At 45.9% G+C, this 18777-nt stretch overlaps 1 protein-coding gene across 1 annotated transcript in view; it reads left to right on the top strand.

Annotated features, from left to right (window-relative positions):
• Nucleotides 1-6301: 6301 nt before the first annotated feature.
• The window catches only part of ESR2 (estrogen receptor 2), a 73028-nt gene continuing 60552 nt past the window's right edge, over nt 6302-18777 (top strand). Inside the window, exon 1 of the mRNA XM_045060053.1 lies at nt 6302-6637. The gene's annotated coding sequence lies outside the window, so the exon portion shown is untranslated. The remainder of the gene's footprint in view (nt 6638-18777) is intronic.

Below are 18777 nucleotides of genomic sequence, written 5' to 3'. Positions count from 1 at the left end.
GAACTCACTTAAGTTTCCTTACGTGCAAACCGGGAATAAGATCACCTTGACAGAGTCGGCGTGAAAATGAAGCGCGGCATGGCTACGTAAGCGCTTTGTCAACTGTAAAAGCCACCATCGCCCTAAGAAAGCAGTTCTTAGTAAGTTGTTACTAAGTAAGTAACTTACTTAGTAAGTAAGTTGTGGCGGCCGGGTGGAAGAATATGGTGGATGAGAGCAGGCTGAGGAAGTATCTGGCCAGATGTGGGCAGAACCAGGAAGAAAAGATCAGTGAACAAATTGCCTGGACAGAGAGGAAAAAAAAAAAAGTAGAAATATAAAAAGAAGCGAAAAAAGGGGAGAATGCTGGGATCCTAGGACACTGGACAACACCGGCGACTCCTCAGAAGCTATATAAGCTACTTGGAGAAGTTCGTCTCCTCGTTGTAATTCCCAGCAAAAGGGGAGATGGAATCATGGAACAGATCATTCCTCTCTCTGCTTAGACTCATCAGATCAAGCAATGACTTCTGTGCAAGAAGCAGCCTCTCTCTGTACACAAGGGATGGGGTCTGTATTTTTATAAAAGCCGCTGATGCAATTTGCATCACTAGAGTGTTATCTGACACTCTGAGACATTTCTGGTAACTTTCCATGATATGAACAAAGAACTTGAAAATGTCAAATACATTTATGAGAAGTAGAAAAACTTCAACTTTTTTGAATTCTAAACTCTATGGAAGCAGACCGTCTTATTAGAATCTGGGCTTCTTGGGCCATTTCTGTCTACATATGCTATTTTTTTTTGACCTCATATCTGGGACTATTACACTGTCTGACCTGTTATTAATATTATTTTATTCTGTGCCAGAAGAGGCAAGGAAGCTGCATTTCCAGAATCGCATTTGAGTCATTTGTGAAATTGCATATTACAATTTGCCACCATTTCTGACAGTTCGCTAACATTTTCTTTCTCGACTGGGTGTTCACATTCCTGCCAGTGACCTCCAGGGGCTAGCTGCTTTGCTAGCTCAAGAGAGAATTGCTTCAATCAGAGTTGGGGCTCAGGACAGGAACGTGTCTTCTTCATGCTGTTTGTTTTCAAGTGGATAGAAAATCAGAAACAAATTATGCAAGGGATTTTTGTGGAGTTTAAGTACCTTCAAGGAGCAGTAGATAGGACAAAAACTTATTTTATCTGTACATTTGCAAATGTCAAAGACCAAGACGGAGACAGATGGAGGGTGTGTTCTAAGGAGTTGGCTACATAAGCTAGCTGCCCAGGTGGTTCATTTCAACTGCAGGTCAGAGTAACCTTGTCCTGTGGTCTGGGTGCTTAGATATCAGGTTAGGTCTACCTTGCTGCTTATGACCTAGGCCACCTTACTAAGGGCTCCGGTCAAAGCCATGTCAGTGAAGAACAAAGTTATATAAATATGCACACAGATGGTCATGCCTAGGCAAGAACTTGACAAGATTTCACTCAGCAATATCCAGGCTCTACAGGACACACAGGCTTCAGTTGACACAGCAAATCAGAAAAACGTCACAGTCGTAACAGAGGAGAAAGCAAGGGATTAACGCGTAGGTAGAAAACCTTGGGGTGCAAGCTTTCGCTCTGCCATAGGCACGTGGGTGACCTTACAAAAGATACGCCGTCTCTCTAAGGCTCTGTTTCCCCATCTGTAAAGCAGGGACAGCCCAAGGGAACTTACGAGGACTAAATTCAATAAAAATGAGCCAACCTTGGGCAAGCCTGCCTACTGCAGTGCTTGGGTGGGAAAGGTGCATACACGTTAGGTTCCTTTTGATTTCCACAAAAGACGTGATCCTAGAGAGCTCTACCCAAATCCAGTTTTCAAATATCCAATTTTATCTGACAAACCCTGACTCATAAGCAGCTGCAATAACCTGACGGACGCGTCGCATTAGTAATCCCACCTTTCCAATTCATCACCTCCAAGTGAGGGTGTCATTGTAGGTGCCACGTTCTTTCCCTTCTCTCTTAATAATTCCATAAGTTTAGGGTTGCATCCCTCAAGTCCTCTTACAACACGCCAATATATGCTCAAACATCATGAAGAAAGAGGCTGACCCTATCATACTCCGGAGCAGTCAAGAGCATCTGGGGACCTAGATCCTCCCACTTGACCTCAGGCTAAGAAGAGAAAGAGAGCGACCGTCCAAAGCTGTCCCGGAGCCTGCAACGCTTTGTAGGAACCCTCCCCTCCACATCTGTTTTTGCTTTCTTGCCTTCAACAAGGTTTTCGTTGTTTGTTTTGCATCTTAATAGTCCGTTTCTCTACTACAGGAAATCTCTCGCCTTTTCCTCTGATTTTTCCAGGTTGAAGCCGTCAGCAGGTACTTGTTGAAGGCTGGGTTGAACTAGGCGTGTGTTGAATGCTGTGGGTGCTGTGCTGCGGTGGGGGTGGCTAGAGAGCCAAGACGCGCGCACTGCACAATCACAGCGGCGCAGACAGAGCGCACAGGCAGGAGGGGCCCTGGGGGGCAGGCAGCCCGCATGTTCCACTGGGCTGTCTCCGCCTCCACTTTACTCAGTCTCTTCGTTTTGGGCTGGGTACGACTTCACTAGACGGAAAGGGGGCAGGATGAAAAGAAGAGGAAGGGGGCACCTGGGTGGCTCAGCTGGTTAGGTGTCGGACTCTTGATCTCGGCTCAGGTCACGATCTCACGGTTCGTGAGTTTGAGCCCCCCGTCGGGCTCTGCGCCGGCAGTGGGGAACCTGCTTGGGATTCTCGCTCTCCCTCTCTCTCTGCCCCTCTCCCGCTTGCCCTCGCACCTCTCTCTCTCAAAATAAATAAATAAATATTAAAAAAAAAAAAAAGATGAGGAAGGTGCACCCCGATGGAGAGGCTTTCTTTCCTCCTGTAGCAAAATGTCCCGGTCGAACGCCAACCTCCTTTGCTTTCCTAGGTGACACTTAGCTCATCTTGGAAGCTCATCTCCTTAGTGTAATCATAAATGCTAGTAAATTAATATCACCCATCATATATATAGCATGATTGAATTTCAACAATTCAATGCTGTAACCCCAAAGGATGACTGAAGGGTGATGACTTTAGTCCCTGTTATAGAATAGTTTGGGAAGAAGAAATACATGTCATACCATGTAGGTGCTTCCTTGGGGAGGTCACGAGTGAGGTACAAATCAGATGAGGAATCTCCTTTCCTTTTTTTTAATTAAAAAATTTTTTTAATGTTTTTATTATTTATTTTTGAGACAGAGACAGAGCATGAGCAGGGGAGGGGCAGAGAGAGAGGGAGACACAGAATCTGAAGCAGGCTCCAGGCTCTGAGCCATCAGCCCAGAGCCCGACGCAGGGCTCGAACTCATGGACTGCGAGATCGTGACCTGAGCTGAAGTCAGATGCTTAACTGACTGAGCCACCCAGGTGCCCCATCTTTTTTTTTTTTTTAATTTTAAAAGTTTTATTTTAGAGAGAGAGCATGAGCAGGGGAAAGAGGCAGAGGGGGAGAGAGAGAGAGAGGGAGAGAGAATCCTATGTGGGGCTCAATCTCATGACCCTGGGATTGTGACAGGAGCTGAAATCAATAGTCGATGGTCAACTGACTGAGCCACCCAGGCACCTGATGTGGGGGTCTTCTGAATGGAGGCATGGTCCTTAATACTAGATTTCAGGGTGCTTTTCAGTCTAACCATTGGTATTAACTGAATCCCTTCTTAGTTTTGGTCGTGTGTTAGGAATAGTCAGAATAATTATCTTCCCTACTCGTTGCGTTAAACCAGGCAAAGTTTCCATCCCTAAGGTACCATTATCTTTCTCAATCCACAGGATGAATCAGAAGGAAATGTACTCACTCCCATTCATTCTTTTTGCTTAATATTTCCTGCGGTGAGGGTTCCTTGCGTAACAAAACGCTTCTGTGGGTGTTTGAGGGTCTTTAAAAAGAGAACATGCTGTTCCCGTGAGTGGAATGCCTTCTCAAGGAAGCATCGCAGCAAACACAGAGCTCTAGTTCTGGGGTGAGCTGATGCTTAACTCTCCGGTGGCAGGAGGCTTTGAGGCAGGGCTTGTGTGTGGGAGCTGTTGTGCCCCGACATTCAAGCCATCTTCATTTCTGATTGATTGTAGTCATGGCATGCAAGAAAGCGGTCTTGGGCTCTTGCCTGGGTTCAACTCTTTCTCGGCCACAGACTGGCCATTTTCTCAACTGTGAAACGGAGATACTTAATGATAGAATTTCCCTCATAGCCCTGTTGTATATAACTTTTTGTTAATGTTTATTTATTTTTGAGAGAGAGAGAGCTGGGGAAGGGACAGAGAGAGGGAGACACAGAATCTGAAACAGGCTCCAGGCTCTGAGCTGTCTGCACGGAGCCCAACGTGGGGCTCGAACCCATGAACCATGAGATCATGACCTGAGCCGAAGTTGGACGCTTAACCAACTGAGCCACCCAGGCGCCCTGTTCATAGCCCTGTTGCGTATAAAATGAGCTAACATGTAGGCAAGCAGGGCATGGCTGAATGCCTAGTAAGTGATAGCTGTCAACGAAAGCATTAATGCCACTTGCTCCTTTCTTACCACGTGTGGCTTTAGGTAGCCGAGGTAAGCTCTGCAAGCCTCAGTTTCCACATCTGAGGAGGAACTAGTGGATAGAACTGCCATGCGGAGTAAATGGGATGCTATGCAAGCACTTAGCGCACTCCCTGGCATGGTGTAGTTACCCGACAGGCGTTAGTTTTCTTCACCCTCACATTATTTTTGTCTGCCTGTCGGCTCATCCCTGAAATTCCCTCATAGTAATCTCCCTTCCAGAGGAAGGTATCTTGTTCACAAGTAAGTACTTCCAAATGGGAGTGATTTTTTTTGAAACCATCACTTAAAATTCTCTCCTGAAGGCGGCAAGGAGGAAGGAGCCTATGGGTGCTGGGGACGTGCAGGGACACCCAGGAGAGGGGACGAGGAAAGCTGGGATTGGTCGAGATCAGCATCACGTCCCCTACAGTCCTACACCATGAATCCGGTCAGTTCCGCGTCCTCCTGTTCAAACGAACTTCTCTACCTCGGGGAGCGGGAAACCTGGCCTTCCAACTTGAGAGGATCCAAGAGTCTTCGCTTTCATGAAAACTGAAGGGGGTGGCAGAGTAAAGATTTTTCATCACCATTGTTATCAAGTAGGTGGCTTCCCGTGTTTGGAGTCTGCCTTCGCCACCTGTGGCCCTCACTCTCATAAATGCAGAGCACACTAAAGTCTGTCTAGGCTGTTTTTGGCTAAACCCCCAGCGCTTGAGCCTGGCGTGGTAAGTCTCCCTCCCGATGCCCTTTCGGTCTTTTTCTGTCAGGGATCTGGAGTCACAGCCCGATGAAGAACCATGTCCCTCGTGTCACGCGTCCGGATAGTCTGATGATTAATTAGACACAAATGTGGCCCTGGGGTCTCAGCATAGCCTATGGGACACCCGTAACTTGCTGTTCGACTTTCGCCAGCAGTGGCTGCCCCTAAAGCCAGGTGCTTCTTAATGACTATCCTGAGATCCCAGTTCTCGCACTGTGTGCCACCGCAGGGTAGGTGAAGAGACCTTGGGGACCCTGCGGACTGGGGACCTGGAGCTGCCACCAGGGGGCGCGCGCCTGCGGAGAGCCCGACGGAGGTGCTGGAGAGGGAGGAGGGGCGCAGCCGCCGCGGAGGCACAGATTTCCCCCCAGGTGCTTCTTCGCAGTAGGTGAGTTTGAGGAAGGCTCCTGGGATCTTTGCTCCAAAGCGAAAGGTCTTCCCAGCGAGCCGCTGAGAACCCACCCCCACCCCCTCCCCCCCCCCCCCCCCCCCCCCGCCCGCGCCCGCGTGGCGTGGCCTCTCCTGCGGCGCGAACCTGTGCTTGCTGCCCGGGATTGGGCAAATCCAAACCTCTCTAGTGCCGCCACTAGATTCTTAGAGTCAGATTTCTGTATTTGATGACGCCGAAACATCCAGCCCCTCTCAGACTCACGTGGGTGAGGGTCTAGGGACGTGAGCCGCAAAGTGTGGTCCCCAGCCGGGCAGCATCAGTTGCAGCCGCACCCTGAACCTAGTTAGAAGTGCACGTTCTCAGGCCCCACCCCCCAGACTCCCTAAATCCAAGACGGGGGGGAAGGGCGCCAGGGGTGCTTTGCTCCCCCTGAGGGTGACTGTGAAGCGCTCGAGGGTGGCAGGCCTTTCCCTGGGGCTTCTCCCTACGTCCAGGTGAGTGTGGATGGCCGGGCAGGGGAGTCCGCGTCCTCCCGAGATTTCCTGGCAGCCGGCTGGGTGGTCACGTGGGCTCTTGGTCTTTCTTCCCCACCTCCTCCCCCCGGGTCTTTAAAAGGAAGGAGAGGCGCCTCGTTAAGTCGTTTGTGATCTTTGCAGTGTCTCTGGCTACTGGACCTGTTGAAACCCACTTCGCGTCCCTGCTGCTAGGCAGCTGGACGCGCCGAGGCTGCGAGAACCGCCGCTGGAAACTTGCGGGGTGGAGAGGGACCACCCTGGGCTGCGACAGGCGCCCCGTCTGCGGCGATCGAGGGCTGGGCTGCGCGAGGTGGGCTCTCTCTCCGCAGCTGGTGGCCGAGCGCCAGGTGCGAGCCAGGTGCGGGAGCCGCTACTCTGGGAAAAGCACGTGTCCGCATTTTAGGGACCGCTAGGCCGGTGTTTCCCTGTAAGGTAAGTGTCCCTTGGCTCATAGTGTGATTTGTTTGCTTTTCTGTTTGAAATCCCGGGATGGGAAACCAGTAATATTGAGAATAAAAGACCAACTCCCCCCGCCCCGCCCCCACCCCCAAACCACTTGTCTTGAAAATTATAGGAAACAAATTTCATGCTCTGATAAGTATTTTCATTCGAGACGCGGACAAGTTCATTTACTTCATTAGTTTGTGCTTGTAAACTCCGGCTTCATGCGTGCCTGTTAAAAGGAAAAACTCTGGGAGAGTGGACCGTGGATCAAGCAGGTGACCAGTGTTTTAAATGTATTAACTGGCATTCCTCAGTGATAACAAAAACAGATTTGCTTCTGTCCTGGGCAAACTGAGCGGGATTAAGATCTGGTCTGTTGTGTTTGCAGAAGACGAACACAGCTGCTGCTCTCACCCCTTTGTATTACGGTTTGTGTCTCATTCATACTGGAAGCATGAACTTTAGTCGAGGGAATGGTATTTGTGGGAAAAACAAAACTTCGGGCTTGAGTGGATTTCTATTTAGGAAAACCAGGTTGACTCAATTTTACTAGCTTTTTAAAAAGCAACTTTGTGCTTTGGTGTGGTACACGGCACTTTGGAGGAAAGGGTTTTGCCTTGGTTGTTAGATTTTTAGCCTTCACATGGACATTCCATTGGGAATTTTTACTTTTAAGTTTCTGAACTCACAGTGGCTGTTGTCCTTCGTGTGTGGGGAAAGATGTTTGTTACTTAAGTGAACATGTGAAATCAAAGGTTTGTGCTGTATTGTCACAAGTCTGTGTGCTGTGACTATGACACTTATTCTTTGACTTTTATTTTTTTTCTGCAAAAAAATCTATATTTCTGTATATATTCAGGAAGAGGGAAAATGTAAGGGCTTGTTCAATAATAGGTGTTAAGGCATAATCTCAGGATCCATATGACATCCAAGCATTTTTTTTTTCAGTTGAATTACTGAAACATTTTCATTTCAAAAGTAGCCAGTGTCCTGTAACACTTACGACTTATCTCTGAAATCAATTAAAAACACATTTCATAGTGGTTCCGAGGGACTCGAATGAATCTAATGACTAATATTCCTCAATTTATAATATGGAAAAGGTAAAATTTAGTAGTAAATTCAATGCTTAAAAATATAATTAGCACTTATAGATATTGTTATGTCCATTTTTAAGGCACTGCAGTTTTCTATACATCCAGCTAATGATGCAAAATACATCTTGTGATCATTTTAGTTCACGTTTGAGTCATTTTGTAGAATACCTATAAAATATAATAATTCTATAAAATACTGAAGGCTGAACTTCAATCATTTATGGGTAAGTTTTTTAGTAATTACATCTGGAACACTTGAGAACTGTATACTTCATAATTCATTGCCTAGCACATGGATCTAGACAGAATAGCCTTTTAAAAAAAGGTAGGCTCTTGGCCATGTAATTTACATACAGTAAAATCTAGCCTCTTTAGGTGTATCACTCTGGGAATTCTGACAGTTGAACATTTATATAATCGCTTCTACAATCAGGACCTAGAACGGTGCCATCACTCCCCAAAAGGCCCCCTTTGTGCCTTCATACTTCACCCTCTCCACCCATCCCCAATGCCTGGAAACCACTGAGCTGTTCTCTGATTTTACCATTCTGCTCTTTGGTATGTTCTTACCTAGAAATAATGATCTTCCTTTGCTTTTCAAAAAAGAACCTCAGCCCCCCCCCCCACCTCCCCCTTTTTGTTGGGATGAGTCAGGTTGTGGGTTGTGTACTTCTGTTTTAGTCCTATATACTTTGGAATAAATTGAGGCAACAAGAAGCAATTTTGCAAATAGGGCTACATGTTAACTTCCCGTTAGACTAGTAGATTCCATTCTTAGCACATTTGGATTCTGTTGCGGGATAAGCTTTGGTAATGTACGTCACTAATTATCCCAGATGAATCGCACGGTTATTTACAAAACATTGGTTATTTAGGTAATATTGATAGAATGTATTGCATTTTTATCATCTGGGCATTTAAAAACACTTTTTTTGTACTTGTAATCTCAAGTTACAAGAAAGTTACCTGAAATTACACATTATTAAATGGTGAGGAACAAAACAGTGGTTGAAAATGGCAGTTTGGAGACATTTAAAATATAAGACAAAAAAAATATATAAGACAGAGTGATTGTGACTTAAGTTAGAATACATTCCTTTCTTCTTCTTTTTTTTAAGTTTATTTATTTATTTATTTTGAGAGACCACAAGTGGGGGTCAGGCAGAGAGAGGGAATTCCAAGCAGGCTCCACACCACCAGTGCAGAGCCTGACCCAGGGCCAGACCCCACGAACCGAACTGTGAGGTCATGATCTGAGCCAAAGTCAGACGTTCAACTGAGTGAGCCACCCAGGCTCCCCCAGATACTCTCCTTAATAGGCTATGAGGTCGGTGCCCAATTTATGTGTAGATGTCAGAGTTTTTTCATTTCTGCGCTCATGCTTTGAAATTTAGATTCTCTTGCAGGACGTAGATGCAAAATCTTTTGTAAGCTAGTATTCTTTACGGCTTGATATGCTATTCAGTGAACAGTCAGGAGCCATTTCCTAAGAGTGGTACGTCTTCCCTGACAGTTGGAATTGGAAGGGGCAGAGACTTGCCGAAGACCGTGAAGACTGATGGGCTCCCCCTCCCTGCCCCTCCTTAGCGTGTGATGACTTTGCGGCTGAGGCTCAGTCCTCTTCCCCATTCAAGCCCTCACACTTCTGTTTGCCAGCCAGCTCAGTAAGGACCAGTGGGCTACTAGGGGAGTTAGGTTTTTCTCATTTCAGAAGATATGTGTACACATTCCTAAGAGTTGCGTGTGTGGGCGCTTGGTAGTTCAGTTGGTCGAACATCCGACTCTTGATCTCGGCTCAGGTCTTGATCTCAGCGTTGTGAGTTCAAGCCCTGCGTCGTTAGGCTCCGTGCTAGGCATGGAACCTACTTAAAAAAACAAAACAAAACAGTTGCATGTGAATCGGTTATTAATGATCAGTTCCATGGTGATTTTGGAGTGTTTTCTCCTTTCCAGTGAATACTAAGTTGATCGAGAGCTGTGCTTTGCTGTGGAAAATTTAAGGCCAAAGGCTGGTAGACAGCCACAGACACACATGAAGGATGCTTGACAGTTAAATATTTTGTACCTTTCCCCCCAAATTCCTTCCGGTGTCTGCTTTGTGAATGTGCATCTATGACACACAATGCATGCATTTGTGACGTATGTTGCATGGGGCACACACACGAGGGGTGCTTGAACTGAATGCTTGGGGAAGTGTGGCGGACAGGCTTGAGAACACAGCACGAGGAGAATGTGGCATTGGGTGCTCCACACGGTGCTAGCAGCCTACCAGCGGCCCAGCTGTTTGGACTGGTGTGATGGATTGTTAAGCAGAAGTTACCAAAGTACAACGAGGAGGCAGAAGTCTTCAGGGCGGTCAGAAGAGCCTTTTACCTCGCCTAGAAGTTCTGCCACCCACTATTGGCGTGTCCAGGGGCATGTAATAGACTGATGTCAGCTTCCCGGACTGTGATAATCCCTCACAGGACGCTGTCACACACACATCATTTCACTTCATCCAAGTGCTGTGAAAAAACGCAGCCCACAGCAGGTCCCCGTTTCTGCTGAAGAAGCCGCGGAGGCTCAGGGAGTTGACGTGATTTGAGTGTCATCACCTGGCTTTCAGCAGAGTCAGGACTTGGACCCTGTGTGCTTCTCTGTCCACCGGGCCGGAATATACGTAATAACAGGCCCGGTGGCACCTGCCTTCTTATTGTTGAGCTAGATTTGATAGCATTCTACTCTTCGTGGAGTGCCTTTCTACCATTTTCTAGGGCTTTTTTTTTTCTTTTTAAAATATCTCCCAAGGAATCACTGTTCATATTTGGAATTTTTTTTTTAATGTTTATTTATTTCTGAGACAGAGAGAGACAGAGCATGAGTGGGGGAGGGGCAGAGAGAGAGGGGGACACAGAATCTGAAACAGGCTCCAGGCTCTGAGCTATCAGCACAGAGTCTGACGCGGGGCTCGAACTCACAGACTGTGAGATCATGACCTGAGCCGAAGTCGGACGCTCAACCGACTGAGCCACCCAGGCGCCCCCATATTTGGAATTTTAAAAACTTTTTTTCTGTTTAAGTTCTATAATGTGTTCCTGAGCTAGTGTGTTAGAACGCTGTGTACCATCACATGTGTGCAAAACGCTCTCCTGCTGAACACAGATGTGACCCGGAAGGGCTCACCACCGGTGTGTGAGCTGGAGGAGTGGGGCTGAGAAGCCTCTGCACAGAAGACCGGGGCTGTTCATCGTGAGGACTATGGGCCAACTCTTTGCTGTGGCGACTAACGAAAGAAAACTGACACGCAAAGGAATGTTTAATTCTTAGAATCAGGATGTCCGGGAACATGTTCTTTGGTTGGCCAGGTGAAGTTCGGTGCCTGCCAGGCCCAGCAATTAAGCTGTTGAGAGACTGTTTCTCCCTGTGGTACCTGGCATTGTGCTCACTGAGTCAAAGCGTGCTTGTTCAGAGGAAAGTGTTGGGAAACTCCCACCCTACAATGAGATTCTTTCCCTCACCCATTTTGTCTCCCCAGTTTCAATAGGACCTGCTCACATAACCGGTACAGGTCTGCTCATGCACTTTTCTAGACGTCCAGTGAAGACGTCTGCTACTTGTTTGCTTGTCCATCAGGCCTCTTGCCATGATTTAGGTTCATCACCCCTTGTGTCTTTGCTTCAGAGGAGAAACCCTTTGCGTTGGCTACCAAGTTCCTAATGATCTGAGGTCCCATGTCACATGACTCTGGATGCATCCAAAGGATATCCAACCAAAAGGCAACGTGGTCTTTCAATCACTGTCCAGCAACCAGCGCTCTCACGTGAATTACTGTGCGAGGCATGTGTGGAAACTCTGGAGAAATTGATTGGTATAAGTATGTGAAATCCGTTTTCCTAAGCAAAGTCACCATGGCACCTGATTGATCGCCTGGATGAATCCTGGCATTTGCCATTTGGCGGTGTGTCTGACAGGTCATTTCAGCATTTCTGGGCTGAGAATGAACATTTCAGCTGTAGGTGAAAATGAGTAATGGGGTTGATTCTGTGCTCCCGAGAGCTGTCATATTCATTTTAAATTGTGTGTTCACTTTCCACCTGGATAACAGCAAGTGTTATTTCAAGTTTATGAATTTCCATGCTGCTGTTCGTCACTTTGTATCAGTACGAGCTTTGTGTTTGTAAGAGGCCTAACGAAAGTAAAAGATTGCAGTGGTTTTCTGATAGGTGGCTGTGTTGGCTTTGCTGAATTACTTATGCTAAGACGCTGAGTACCTTTCTTTAGGGCAATATAAAGTTGAGACAACGTGAAATTCAGTAAAACCTTGATTGACCAAAATGTTGAGAATGTTTTTTTGTTTAAACCATTCAACGGATTTTATTATTAATTGTGTATTAACTTGAAGTCTTGCTCAAATTGTTACTCTAACATTCACTGCTGCCCTGCTTCATAATTTCCTGCATGCAATGTGTATACTCACCACAGTGACCACACTAGTTTTTGGATATACTTTTATTTATTAAATTGGGTAGGTCATACACACACACACACACACACACACACACACACACACACACATGTTCCCCATATGTGGAGTTCCCCAACCTACTCCTCCTCCAGCCCCTGGCAACCACCATTCTCCTTTCTGTCTCTTATGGATTCAACTACTCAGTACTGCATATAAGTGGAATCATATGGTATCTGTCCTTCTGTGTCTGGCTTATTTCACTTAGCACAATGTTCTTAAGGTTCGTTCATATTGTCTTGTGTGTCAGAATTTCCTTCCTTTTTAAGGTTGAATAATATTCCATTGTGTTTATGCACCACATTTTGTGTGTGTGTGTGTGTGTGTGTGTGTGTGTGTGTGTATGTATATAGTCAAGAAATGCAAAATGTATTACCTCCAGGTTACATTTTACTATACATAAATACAATTTGTTAAGCATGCTACCTTCAGTATTTTCCTCTCCGTTGTTATAATGTGTACTGTTTAAGTTATGTTGTTAAAGTACTTTAAATGTTTTTTGATTAAACAGCTGGATGCACAAGATATGCTGAGATCACATAGCAAAAACAATGAGCTAAAATACAGTCACCAAGGTACAGTATAAGAAACATAAAGTACAGAGAACGAGCACATGTGTAGGTGGATTGAAATAGGAGAGGTGTTTTCAGGACAGATTGAGGGATAGATGGCTCATCACAATACTGATGGTCATGGAATTGCCATCTAAACATTACCAGTGAGCTAATTACCAATGCCTGTGTTTCTTCTAGATTCAACCACTTGCTCTAACCTAGGTTATTTCCATGGACCTGTAAATGTTTTCAAGCATCTCTGTTTAAAACCCTTTTTGAGGGGCGCCTGGGTGGCGCAGTCGGTTGAGCGTCCGACTTCAGCCAGGTCACGATCTCGCGGTCCGTGAGTTCGAGCCCCGCGTTGGGCTCTGGGCTGATGGCTCAGAGCCTGGAGCCTGTTTCTGATTCTGTGTCTCCCTCTCTCTCTGCCCCTCCCCCGTTCATGCTCTGTCTCTCGCTGTCCCAAAAATAAATAAACGTTAAAGCCCTTTTTGATTGGGGCACCTGGGCGGCTCCATCGGTTAAGCATCGACTTTGGCTCAGATCATGATCTCATGGCTGGTGAGTTCGAGCCCTGCATTGGGCTCTGTGCTGACAGCTCAGAGCCTGGAGCCTGCTTTGGATTCTGTCTCCCTCCCTCTGCCCCTCCCCGACTTGTGCGCATGCTCTCTCTCTCTCTCTCCACCCCCCAAATATAAATAAACATTAAAAAAAAATTAAACCCTTTCTTGACTAACAAAATGTGGTGCATAAACACAATGGAATATTATTCCACCTTAAAAAGGAAGGAAATTCTGACACACGAGACAATATGAATGAACCTTGAGGACATTGTGCTAAGTGAAATAAGCCAGACACAGGAGGACAGATACCGTATGATTCCACTTATATGCAGTACTGAGTAGTCAAATCCATAAGAGACGGAAAGTAGAATGGTGGTTGCCAGGGGCTGGGGGAGGAGTAGGTTGGGGAACTCTTGTTTAACAGGTGGGGAGTTTAGTTGTGCAAGATGGAAAGAGTTCTGGAGATGCACAATGCTGTGAACATATTTAACACTACTGAACTGTGCATTTTAAAGAGGTTAACATTGGGGCACCTGGGTGGCTCAGTCGGTTAAGCGGCCGACTCCAGCTCAGGTCATGATCTCGCGGTCCGTGAGTTCGAGCTCCGTGTCGGGCTCTGTGCTGACAGCTCAGAGCCTCGAGCCTGTTTCAGATTCTGTGTCTCCCTCTCTCTGACCCTCCCCTGTTCATGCTCTGTCTCTCCCTGTCTCAAAAATAAATAAAACGTTAAAAAAAATAAAAAAAAAAATAAGGGTGGTTAACATATCCATAAGCTTGATGTGTGATTTACCACCACTTAAAAAAAAAGTTTGGAAACTGCTAGTTTTGACAATAGTTACTATTATATGGTTTATTCTGCATATTTTCTGTTAGGAATCAGGGATTGTATGTGTTGATTAGGAATCTAAGTAATGGACATATGAAATTCTGTCATTAACACATGCACATTGATTTTTTGTGTGAAATGTATATAAAACATACATATATATATATATATATATATATATATATATATATATATATATATATATGCTTTTTGGACACTATATTCTTCTCCAGTTACCATTCTCTCTCCTGTCTTTCATGGTCAGTCAATGTCGATTTTAAGTTGTAGCACATTTGTGCTCGTGCCTTAGCATCTCTCCTGGTCTTTCCTGCCTCCTTTACCTGACACGATAGCCCTCTGCAGGCAGAGTGCGTGTGTCGGGACTCCTCGAGCTCTCTCCTGTCTCAGCACGGTACCATGCCTACAAACGGTGCTCCCATCTCTGGCTGACACCCCTGAGTGCCTGAAATCTTACATTTCCTCGTAGTCTTTCTTTTTTTTTATTTTTTTATTTTTTTATTTTTAATTTTTTTATTTTTTTTTTCAATGTTTTTATTTATTTTTGGGACAGAGAGAGACAGAGCATGAACGGGGGAGGGGCAGAGAGAGAGGGAGACACAGAATCGGAAACAGGCTCCAGGCTCCGAGCCATCAGCCCAGAGCCTGACGCGGGGCTCGAACTCACGGACCGCGAGATCGTGACCTGGCTGAAGTCGGACGCTCAACCGACTGCGCCACCCAGGCGCCCCCCTCATAGTCTTTCATAATAACAAATATTTATTGAGTTGTAGTGGAAGGTGAATAAAAATAGCGTGTGCCTTCAAGGAGCTTGAGTTCTAATCCTACTTCTGCCATTTACAAGGATGATTCAGTGCTGTTCTGATAAGGAGGATTACATTTGCAAGTAATTATAGAGGAGCTAAGGGTGAAAAAAGTGCTAAGGTACGAAATGCCAGCCACTCCACGATGCATTTTGCATATTTCTTACGGACACGGCAGGTCTCCTGTAGGCAAACAGCAGATTAGGGTGGGATGGTGGCTTGGGGCAGTGGCATGGATTGCCTTGGATGTTGGAAGAGTGTGACTGATTACACGGGCTGGTGGGAAGCAGAGGGCTGATCAGAGCTGGGTTTCAAGAATGTTAATCTGGCAGCTGTATGGACCCGGAGAAGGAGCTCACTGGAGACCAGGAGTGGTAAGGAGTCTATTACAGATGCACAGATAAGAAGTAATGAGAGCTTGCTCAGATGGTGGCAGACAGACCACGAGGAAAAGGCACTGGGAGGAAAAAAAAAAAAGTGTGCCTTGGTGATTAAAGGTAATTGGATGCAGGGGAGAAGTCAAAGCTAACTGTACTGGGCTTTGTCATTAACACAAGTAGGAAATTAGGAGTGGTTTGGGGGAGGAAAATGATGAATTTTACCTTGGATATTGTATTAATTATCTAGGGCTGTAGAATTTAGCAGCTTAACTGACAAACATAACATCACACACATTTTCTGAGAGTCAGGAGTCCAGGAGTAGCTTAGCTGGATGGTTCTTGCTTAGCTCCTCTTAGGAGGTTGGAGTCAAGATGCTGGCCAGGGCTACAGTTCCTCTGAAGGCTTGCCTGGGGCTGGCAGGTTAGTTTCCAAAATATCTCACTCACAGAGCCATTGGCTGGAGGCTGTGTTGCTTGCTGGGCATTGGCAGAGGGCCTCCATGATACTGCTTGAGTGTCCTCACATTATGGCGGCTAATTTCCCCTGGAATGAGTGATCCAAGGGAGCCAGCCAGAAAGAGACCTCAGTGCTTTTTATGACCTACTCATGGAAGCTACATGTCATCCCTTCTGCCATAATTTATTCATTAAAAACGAGTCATTGGGGTGCCTGGGTGGCTTGGTCACTTAAGCCTCTGGCTCTTGGTTTCCTCTCGGGTCATGATCTCTCAGTTCATGGGTTTGAGCCCCACATCGAGCTCCATGCCAGCAGTGCAGAGCCTACTTGGGATTCTCTCTCTCCCCCCGCCCCTCTCTGCCCCTCTCCCACTCACACTGTCTCTGTCTCTCTCAAGTCAATAAACTTTAAAAAAAAAGAGTCACAAATCTAGCACATACTCAAGGGGAGGTTAGACTCCACCTTTTGAAGGGAGGAATGTTGAAGAATTTGTGGACATGTTTTAAAACCACCATACATATATTGTTTTGAGGACAAATGAAATGGGCATTCAAGTGAAAAGGTCAGGAGAAAGTAGATGGAGATGGAGAGATGGAGATGGAGAACTTCTCCAGGCAAGCTTGTTTATGTCACGATCTCTCTCAACCAGTCTAGTTATTAGTGGTCGTTGTTCCCCTTCCCAGATTATATTATTCCAATTATCCTAGTATTTTTTTAAAGTTTATTTTTATTTATTTTGAGAGAGACAGAGGGCAAGAGGTGGGGGTGGGGGGGTGGGGGGGGGTGGGCGAGGGGTGGGGGTGGGGACAGAATCCCAAGCAGGCTCTGTGCCATCAGCACAGTGTCCATGCGGGGCTCAAACTCACAAATGTGAGATCATGACCTGAGCTGAAGTTAAGAGTCGGATGCTTAAATGACTGAGCCACCCAAGCCCCCCTATTCTAAGCTTTTATTATTAAAGGTTTCCATTTGTAATTGTATTTTTTTGTGTCTTTCCTCCAAAGCTTCTTGTGAAAACTTTTGAACTTCAAGAAGAGGTGAAAGACTGGTGTAATGAATGTCCACCATCTAGACTCAGTAACTGTTAACATTTTTACTTGGTTTCTATATCCGATTTAGCCATCCAAATATTTTATTTCTAAACTATTTAGTGGGTGGCATTCTCTTGTAAAGAAGAGCTTGCCCTCAAGTGTGGCATAAACTATGGATCCTCTCAAAAAGGCAGGGTACAGGCTTAATTTCTTTCCCTTAATTACTACTTTTCAGAGTGAGGGGCTGATGTAACAATCACTTGCAATGGTAGCCGATGATTCTTTTTTCCCTTTTTCTGGATTCAGAGTCCAAAGGTAAAGCATGAGTTCTCTCTGTATAATGCCCGATATCCGTGGAGGTTGTGCCATTTTGCATTCCCACCGACAACGTCAGAGAAAGTCTCTGTTTTTCCACAGCCTCGCCAGGGAGGGGAGGCCAAACATTGGAATTTTTGCCAAACGTGATAAGTGAGAAATGGTGTCTTGGTGTAGTTTTAATCTTTATGAATGGAATTGAGCATCTTTCTTTGCATTTGAAGGGCCATTTGCCTTCCCTTTTCTGTGTTCAGTGTCTTTTGCCTGTTTAAAGAATTTTTTTTAGTCTTTTTTTCACTTTAAAGTTCTCTATATACTAGGGAAATTAGCTCCCTATTTCTTTTAATTTTTTTAATGTTTATTCATTTTTGAGAGACAGAGAAAGTGCAAGCAGGGGAGGGGCAGAGAGAGAGGGAGACACAGAATCTGAAGGCTCCAGGCTCTGAGCTGTCAGCCCAGAGCCCGATGCAGGGCCCGAACCCATGAATTGCAAGATCATGACCTGAGACGAAGTCAGACACCTAACGCACTGAGCCACCCAGGCGCCCTGAGCCCCTTATTTCTGATAGAAGTTGAGAGTTCCCCCCCCCCCCCAATTGGCATTAGGCTTTTGGTTTTGCTTATGGTGTTTTTATGATGTACAAAGATTTACTTTTCTCTCCTGAATTTATTGGTCATCTTTTTATTGCCTGTGGATTTTAAGCCATAGTGAAGGTTTTTCCCACACCCATGTTATAAAGCAATTTTTCTGTGTTTGCCTCTAGCACCTGTGTGGTCCCTTCTCCTTCTCCTCACTCCTGGTTGCCTTTCTCTTTTAACATTTGGATCTCTGAGCCCTTTGGAGTTGATTCTGGCATGTGTTCTTTTTCCAATGGCAATTCTACTGTCCAATGTTTTCTTTGTGATGTAAACTATCAGAGACCTTTACCATATGCCAACTTTCCAAAAACTTTGGAGTTTTTGAATTGTCTATTTTGGGATTTTCTATTCTGTTATGGAGCAGCCTGCGGCCGACCAGGGGGTTGAAACTATAGGTTTCAACACAGGAGAATTTTTCTTTTACAAATTTTGTAACATTTATTTATTTTTGAGACACAGAGAGCATGAGCAGGGGAGGGGCAGAGAGAGAGGGAGACACAGAATCTGAAGCAGGCGTCAGGCCCTGAGCTGTCACCGCAGAGCCAGGTGCAGGGCTCGAACTCATGAACTGCGAGATCATGACCTGAGCCTAACGCGGGCGCTTAACCTACTGCGCCCCCAAGGCGCCCCCAACAGAGGAGGATTGATATAAAGAATAACTATGATAAGAGATTAAATATAATAAGTAACTCTATGCGGTTCTGTAGGGGTAAGGGAGAGCACCCAAGGAAGAACCAATTTGGAGGGGTTCAGATCTCTTCAGGAAGGGTGGGTGGGCCGCTAACCAGGGTGCAGTGGGGGGGGCTGGAGGGGGGGGCGATCAGCAGCCGGTTGCGTGGTTGTGCCCTGGGAGTCTGGGTGGCTGCACAGGACAGAAGGCCTTTACAGCATGCAGGTAGCAGGAGGTGAGGAGGTTTGTACAAGGAACGACTTCTTGTGACTCC

The sequence above is a fragment of the Felis catus genome, chromosome B3, assembly GCF_018350175.1.
Source record: "Felis catus isolate Fca126 chromosome B3, F.catus_Fca126_mat1.0, whole genome shotgun sequence".
NCBI lineage: Eukaryota > Metazoa > Chordata > Mammalia > Carnivora > Felidae > Felis > Felis catus.
This window is presented reverse-complemented; position numbering and strand designations above follow the sequence as displayed.